The following is an 8,269-nucleotide window of genomic DNA, read 5'->3' as shown; positions in this document are numbered from 1 at the left end:
ATACACACACTCACTCACTCACTCACTCTCACACATATACACACACTCACACACACACTCACTCACACTCACACATATACACACACTCACTCACACATTCACTCACTCACACTCACACATATACACACACTCACTCACACACTCACTCACTCACACTCACATATACACACACTCACTCACACACACACACACACTCACTCACTCTCACTCACACTCACACATATACACACACTCACTCACTCACTCACTCTCACACATATACACACACTCACACACACACACTCACTCACACTCACACATATACACACACTCACTCACACACTCACTCACTCACACTCACACATATACACACACTCACTCACACACTCACTCACTCACACTCACACATATACACACACTCACTCACACTCACACACACACTCACTCACACACTCACTCACTCACACATATACACACACTCACTCACACACTCACTCACTCACACTCACACATATACACACACTCACTCACACACTCACTCACTCACACATATACACACACTCACTCACACTCACACACACACTCCGTGGGATCTGCAGTGCTAGCATGATACTCCTCACGCGGTCCAAGCCTCCAAGCACCAACAGCCGTTGGATGCAGTTGCTGCGTCTGTGCGCTCCCCCTCCGCGCGCAGGCTCATCAAGTCAAGCTGATCTTGAAGTCTTGAGTTACTAATGACTAATAATCATAGGCTAACAGTGGAAAGCTCCTCTCAGCAGGCTGGCTCCTCGCCGTGGCGCAGACACAACGCCTTTTACCGGGAGGAGCAGGAGGTGAGCTCAGCTGTGGCGTGACAGAAGCCATGTGGAGGCGGAGTCAGCCAGCTTGTGAGCCTAGTTACTCCTGGTTCTGGGTTTGTCTGCTACACATGGTTGTGTTTGTGTTCCTGGTTCCGGCTCACCACTGTGTCTCAACACCCTGCTGGCGGGAAAAGACCAGTGTCTGGGGGCGGAGTCTGTGCTGTTCACCTGACCTTTAATGCTTTATTTCCTCTGTTCCAGACCACCTGAGAAGACTACCTGACTAGACCACTGGACTGGACACACACACCCAACCGCCAGACTAAACCACTGGCCCAGACCAGACGACACGAGTCGGGTCAGTGGGCTGGGACCAGCGCTGCTGTGCTCTTGACTGATCCCGCCACTGCTTGGCTGTCACATGACCTCCCCGGTGTGAAGGTCAGGGCTCTGCAGGTCTGAAGGGTGTAATATGAGGGGTATCAGGAACTTCTAGTACCACTGCAGTTCTACTTGTGTCAGGGTTGATGGAGGAAGTAAACAAGGTTCTATTCTGAATTCTTCAGCATGAGCTCCTCTGATACCATGGAGACTAGACCTCTTCAGCTCGGCCGAGCCAGGACGATGGCACGCTCCTTTCCAGCAGTCACGATGTGGTCACTAGGGTAATAACTTTTTGACTTTTTTTCTCAAACCTGATTTCCTGTGGCAGGAATGAATGAATATTTGCTTACAATTGCCCAAAATGACATTTATCCCATTGAACTATCAAAAAAGGTCACGCACAAAGCACTTTGAAAAATTGACCATTTCCATAAATGAGGGCAAAATCTAATAACGACACGGAAACATTGACAGGTGGTCTCCGGTGTACTAACCCTTCAAACGGGAGTGTTTAAACATCTAAAAGGTGAAATAAATGTTGGTAGTTATTTTTAGAGTAGATGAATATGAGTAGCATTGAATGCTTCATTCCAGAGAATCAGTATTTCCCCTTGCAAAATCAGGTTCGCATTCTCAGACTTATCACTTACCCTACTGGGCACCCAGTAGCTCATGTGCATGATTATTAGTTTTCAGAACTCTTTGCATAACCTTCTCAACTGTTCTGAAATCTTCCATTACCTCCTTGGCATGCTGGTATGATCTTGTACATTCTGTGTCCAGGTCATTCTGAAGTGTTCCTGAGTGACACAACAGAACAGGCCATTGCTTAGTTTAGTACAACATGTCGTTCAAAAAGAGTTCTTCTACCACAGAGAAGAACAAGGAAACCTGGACAAAAAACTTGGTGCATTTTCAAGCACCATCAAGACGAGCCAATCATCAGACTGCCACGTCTATGATGCACCCCTGAGTGACCGGAGCCGCATGCCTCTGAAAAGCCATGTGATAGGACGTTTCAAATCCCTTGAATCCATCGCCAAAGAACGGAAAGAGAGGGTCGGTCTGATTGCTGTGGAGCTGAAGTCTTTATGGAGCATGACATTGAACTTTCCGCATTTATCGGATCAAGCCATTCATGCAAAATTAGAAAAGCTCCTACGAGACTATGACTATTGCAGAAAGACGCAAAACTTTGATTCTCTGAATGACCTGTTTGATGTGACCCAGGTGAAAGGTCAATGGCTGTGCAAAGAGGATGAGAATCTCTACAAACTTCAAATCCAAAGCAAAGGCCAGGTTGGTTATTCCACTGGCAAGCCTGCCAGTGCCAAGACCATCCACCCATCCAAGCGAAGGAAGACATTGCCAGGGAATAAGTCCAATTCACCAAAAGCATCCACTTCAGCAGGAATAGTTTCTTCTGAAACTGGCACAGACTCATGCGATGCCAGTCAAGAGTCTGAAGACAGTTCTTGGGAAGATGAGGCTGGAGTATCAGCAAGTAAAAGGAAGCATAACCCCACCTGTGTTGCAAGGCGCCTTGTTACAAGCGCAAAGCTATCGACTCACGGAGCAGCAAGGGTGTGCCGTCAGCTTTCTGGTGAGGGCATCGAGATCCCAACCCCAAGTCAGCCAGGAATCCACAAGGCTATCTACAGGAGAGCTGCTGAAGTGAAGCAGCACCTGGGTAGCACACTTCATCAGGAAAAGTGGAGCTTGCATTTCGATGGTAAAAAATTGATGGCATTGAACATCAAGCAGCGGTCCTAAAAAATGAAGAAAAGGAAATCAAGCTGAGTGTGCTTCAGTTGAAGGATGGTACAGCCGCAACCATTGCAAATGGCTCCAGGGTGTCTTACAGGAGTTCAACTTATGGGAATCAGTTCTGATGATAATTGCTGACACGACAAGTGTAAACAGCGGAAAGAAGTCAGGTGTAGTCGTTCGGCTGCAGCAGATGTTTGAAAAGAATGGGAGTCCCAGACCCAAGTTCATCAGCTGTCAGCACCATGTGCTCGATCGCATCCTACGTGTAGTCATGGGCCAAGAGCTCCATGGCACAACCAAATCTCCAAACATTGAGTACTTCTTTGTGAAGGACTTGATGAACAATTATGACCGACTGAAGGCAGCTTTCAGCAATGGAAAGGCTGAGATCAAGGAAACTGGTGGTTGGACAGACGACATGAAATTTTTGTACCACCTCACGCGTGTCTTCCGTCACTTCACTGAGAAAGACGAGGTCCCCTTTGTGAACTTTCAGCAGATTCCTAACATCAGCAATGCACGCTGGAACTCTCGTGCCATTCTGGCCCTCCTTGCATTCATTCTGATGCCTGAAACTCGAATCAGGCTGCAGAAAATCTGTACATTTATTTCTTACCCATGGGCCGACCATTGGTTCAGCGACCAATTTTTCCGTGCTGAAGATTTCGGTGAACTGTCAGCTGCACTGGATGGATACCCAAAAGGTCTCAAATGCTTAGAAACCCACTGGACAAGAGATGAATCGCCCATTGATATTGCCAGACGCAACCAATGCTGCGAGCGTGCAATCAAAGTTATGCAGGACCCGCATGAGTCCTGCCGCAACAAGGACAACCTCCCCCTGAGATTCCTCCTGACCAATGACATCAATGTGACCTTCTTTTGAGTGTTTTCTGACACTTTGTACTGTTCTCCATAGGCCATGCATCATTATTATTATTCTTAATTTTTTTTTATCAAACTGGCATGTGCTTTGTATGATTTCAAGAATTGGCAAAAAAGCTGGTGATTAAAGACTTTAAAAACATTTTGTGCATGAGGTTTTTTTCATCCAATAAATTTTAAAATGGGATTTTATTTAATCTTTCATAAAAGTTCATCATCTTGTGACACAGGGATATGACGTTGCAAAAAAGTTATCACCCTAGTGGTCACCCTCACAGGTTGTGGGTGCTGGTGATGATCTTGTCTCATGAAACGTTTGAGGAAGTGTGATTGTGCAGTGGGGGTAGATCCCTAACATGACCTCTCGATGGATCCAGATCCCTCAGACTGGACCTCTGAATCCATCAGTCTGGTTTTATGTCGAGCCTCAGCCGTGGCCACGCGGCAGTGACAGTGAATCTGCTGTATTTTACCTGCGAGAGCAAACACACAAACAACCTGTAAACAAATCCAATACAAACAAACAGTGACACAAAACCACGACGGGTCAACAAGTGAAATGGTTTCTAGTGGTTGTGACAGTGAAAGATGGATGGCGCCATCAGCGTCCCTCACAGGTGCTGGCGTCCACCAGGACGATGAAGACGAGTCCCATGTAGGACGTGTTGCTGTGTTGGTGCGTCTCAGCTCTGGAGGGAGAAACCTTTGGATATTTATTGATGGCGGTTCGGACACCAGAGCCATTGCGGTGTGGCCGGATGAAAGTTTTAGAGGGAGGCGGTCACATGGTTCGTGTGACTGACAGGCTCAGTTGGAAATGTAGTGAGAAGGAGAGACACAAGGACAGGCCTAACGCCAAAGCTGGTATGCATTTGAAATATTATTCTGTAAAATCATTTCCTCTCAGGAGCGTTCACGCACGCACGCACGCACGCATGCACGCAGCTGAGAGTGTGAGCTAACCTCATATCATACTTGCACACCATCTCGTTCAGCTGGGCTCTCATCATATTTAAAGTCCCCCCGTCGCTGGCATATTTCTCATTTAGGGTCAATCAGAGAGACGTGGTGTCAGACCTAACCAGCGCTCATTATCATCATCGCAGGAGGACGGCCAGCAATTTACCTGTGGAGACGTGGTCACGCCGGATGGAAATGGAGCAGGCGGGAGCTGAAATGATGTTTTTAATTATGTGGCACCTCTCCCACTGTTCCCATGCTGTTAGCCGAGCCTTCGATGCCCAAAACTCATTTCAATATTTGCGTCTCATCAGACGGAGGGAGGGGAGGAGTATCTGAAGATGGAGTTTGGGCGGATGGAGGCAGGCGCTCACAGCAGCCTCCGCACAAACAAATCACAGCAGCAGCAGCAGCTGCAGAAAGTTGGCAACATGGTGTTGATTATCTGCCTAAGCAGGCGCCGCCAGCTCCTGGCCCTGCTCGCTAACTCGCTCTAAAGCTTCAATCGACAGCTGGACTCTCACTTCCTCAAGTCAAATCACAGAGACGAGTGAAGCTGCCGAAGGACGTCCAGTAGAGTCAGACACGCACGCGCAGCAGGTCTGGCCGGCACCGGAACCAGGGTCCGGGGTCCGGGGTCAGACGGAGACTTGGCTTTTCAGCAGGTACATCACCTCGGTAGCTTGTACAGGTGTAGAAGTCCATGACAAAGGTCTGTTCAAGGCATGACAGGACCAGTTAGGGCCACGCCATCGTCCATGTTGAGCTAACAGCTGAGGCCAGGGGCGCCACATCACTTCCTGCTTCAACATGCTAGGTGTCACACCAACGAGTGCTTCTGGGACGGCAGCCACCAGTGGCCACACACACACACACACACACACCCACACTCACACAGACAACCCCAACATGTTGGTTTTAACTGACTGCTTCTTTCTTAACTTTGTGTTTCCTGAACGTGGCGTTTCACCAGCATGGACTCACTGCTCAGAGGATCACATGATCACCAGTGTGACTCATCGTCCATCACGCTTCCGGGACACCAACCTGTCCAGGTAGGACTCAGTAATGACAGTGACAGTGGGTTCAGCAGGAGAACAGGAGAGGACACGAGCAGGACGTCCTCTATCAGGAGGCCCCAGCAGGTGGGGCTCAGGCCATGTCCCTCTCCACATCTCTCTGGCTGGTTCCTGGTTCCCATGAGTAGCAGAAGGAGGAGGAGAGACCAGGAGACGGGCCCGTCCACCAGGAGGGGGACAGCCATCTGCTCCTGAGCGCCAGGTGGACGCTGGCGTGTTTGTCGCCACTTCTCAATTCTGTCAGTTTGTCTTCACCCCTCCTTTCCCCTTCCACGTCACGCAATTACGAGAAGCACCTTGGGTCCTCTGAAAGGCATTGTATAAATACAAGTTTAATAGTAGTAGTAGTAGTAGTAGTAGTAGTAGTAGTAGTAGTATCACTATTATTAGCACTATTAGTAGTAGTTATAGGAGTATTAAAACTATTATCATTGTCTCTATCACTATATTATTATTATACTACTATTGATGCTATTTTATTATCAATTATTATTGTTGTTATAATTGTTATTGTTTTCATCATAACATATGAATATATTATCATATTATTGTTGTTATTATTATTGCTGTTATTATTAATATAATTATCAATATTATTGTTAATATGATTGTTACTACTATTAATGTAATTATCATTATTATTGTTGCTGTTATTAATGTAATTATCATTATTATTATTGTTATTATTATTGTTAATATAATTATCATTATTATTAGTGTTGCTGTTATGTTATTATTATTGCTGTTAATATAATTTTCATTATTATTATCGTTATTGTTAATATTATTATTGCTGTTATTACTTTTAATATTATTGCTGTTATTAATATAATTATCAATATTATTATTGTTATTATTACTGTTATTATAACTGTTATTACTTTTAATATTATTGCTGTTATTAATATAATTATCAATATTATTATTGTTATTATTGTCATTATTATTATTATTACTGTTATTATTACTGTTATTATTTTTAATATTATTGCTGTTATTACTATAATTATCATTATTGTTCATATTATTATTGCTGTTATTTTTAATATTATTGCTGTTATTCATATAATTATCATTATTATTATTGTTATTATTGTTATTATTGCTGTTATTATTAATATAATTATCAATATTATTATTGTTTTTGTTATTATTGTTGTTGTTGTTTTTGTTATTATTTTTTTATTGTTCGCAGTCAGACTCAGCATGTTGACCTCCAGCAGGCCACACAGTTGCATGTTTCTGCCCAAACTGTCAGAAACAGACATCCACAAGTGAGCCTGAGCTCTCAGCCCGGCGCCGGCAGCCCGACTGGCGTTTGCCAGAGAATGCCAGGATTCTCCACTGGCGCCCCGTTCTCCTCCCAGATGAGATCAGGTTCCCACTGAGCCTGTGACGGACGTGACAGAGTCTAAGACGCTGTGGAGAATGTTCTTCTGCCTCCATGTCCTCCAGCACGACCCGTTCGGTGACGGGCCTGCGATGGTCGGGGAGGCGGGACCCTTGGAGGGCCCACAGACATCCATGTGCTAGCAGGAGGGACCTGGACTGCCGTCAGGAACCAGGACGAGGTCATCGGACCCAGTCGGATCCTATGCTGGTCCAGTGGGGGGCAGGATACTGCCGTCTCACGTGGCTGGAGTGTGTCAGCGGGTCCTGGATCATAGATGATCAGTTTCGGGCCCGTCAGAGCAGGATGAGCGTTCCACCCCCTACACAGCATCACGGAACACCTGGAGAACCCTCTGGGTTCTTCTGTTGAAATTATGATACTACTACGAGTAGTACTACTGCTCGTAGTAGTATCATAATTAATCAACTACTAGTACGAGCACTACTGCTAATCATAATCATAATAACAACACACAGAGCAGTACTACAGTACTACAACAGCATCAGAGCCTGTTGTCGTCCCTGAAGTACAGATGGGAGTTAAATACTACAACTGGAGGCCAACAATGCTGCGCACATATAGTACGACTCTAAATTACTTGTTTTTTTTTCATTATTGTTCTTATAATAATACTCTAAAATACTGTACAATTTATTATTTATCATGTAATACGACTATAAAATACTGCGGTATTTATTAAAAATATTCATGTAATACACCTGTATAATACTGCATATTTATTGCTAATATTCCTAAAATACTATTTTATAATACTGCACTTTGCAATTATTACTTTTATTTATTTAATAGTGTAATATGTAGTACTTATCATACGACACTACTCTATAAAAAGGAAATATATTATTATTGTTCATATAATACCACTACATAATGCTGTAGGATTGGTAATTAATAGTCAAATAATAGTACCGTATTAAACTGTAGTATCTATATTGATTCATATTATAGGACTGGATAATACAATACTATCTATTATAATTCTTCATAGGATATTAATC

This window comes from Aulostomus chinensis, chromosome 17 (assembly GCF_037954235.1).
Source record: "Aulostomus chinensis isolate RoL2024-O1b breed Wild chromosome 17, RoL_Achi_v1.0, whole genome shotgun sequence".
Taxonomy (NCBI): domain Eukaryota; kingdom Metazoa; phylum Chordata; class Actinopteri; order Syngnathiformes; family Aulostomidae; genus Aulostomus; species Aulostomus chinensis.
Note: the sequence above shows the minus strand (reverse complement) of the source record.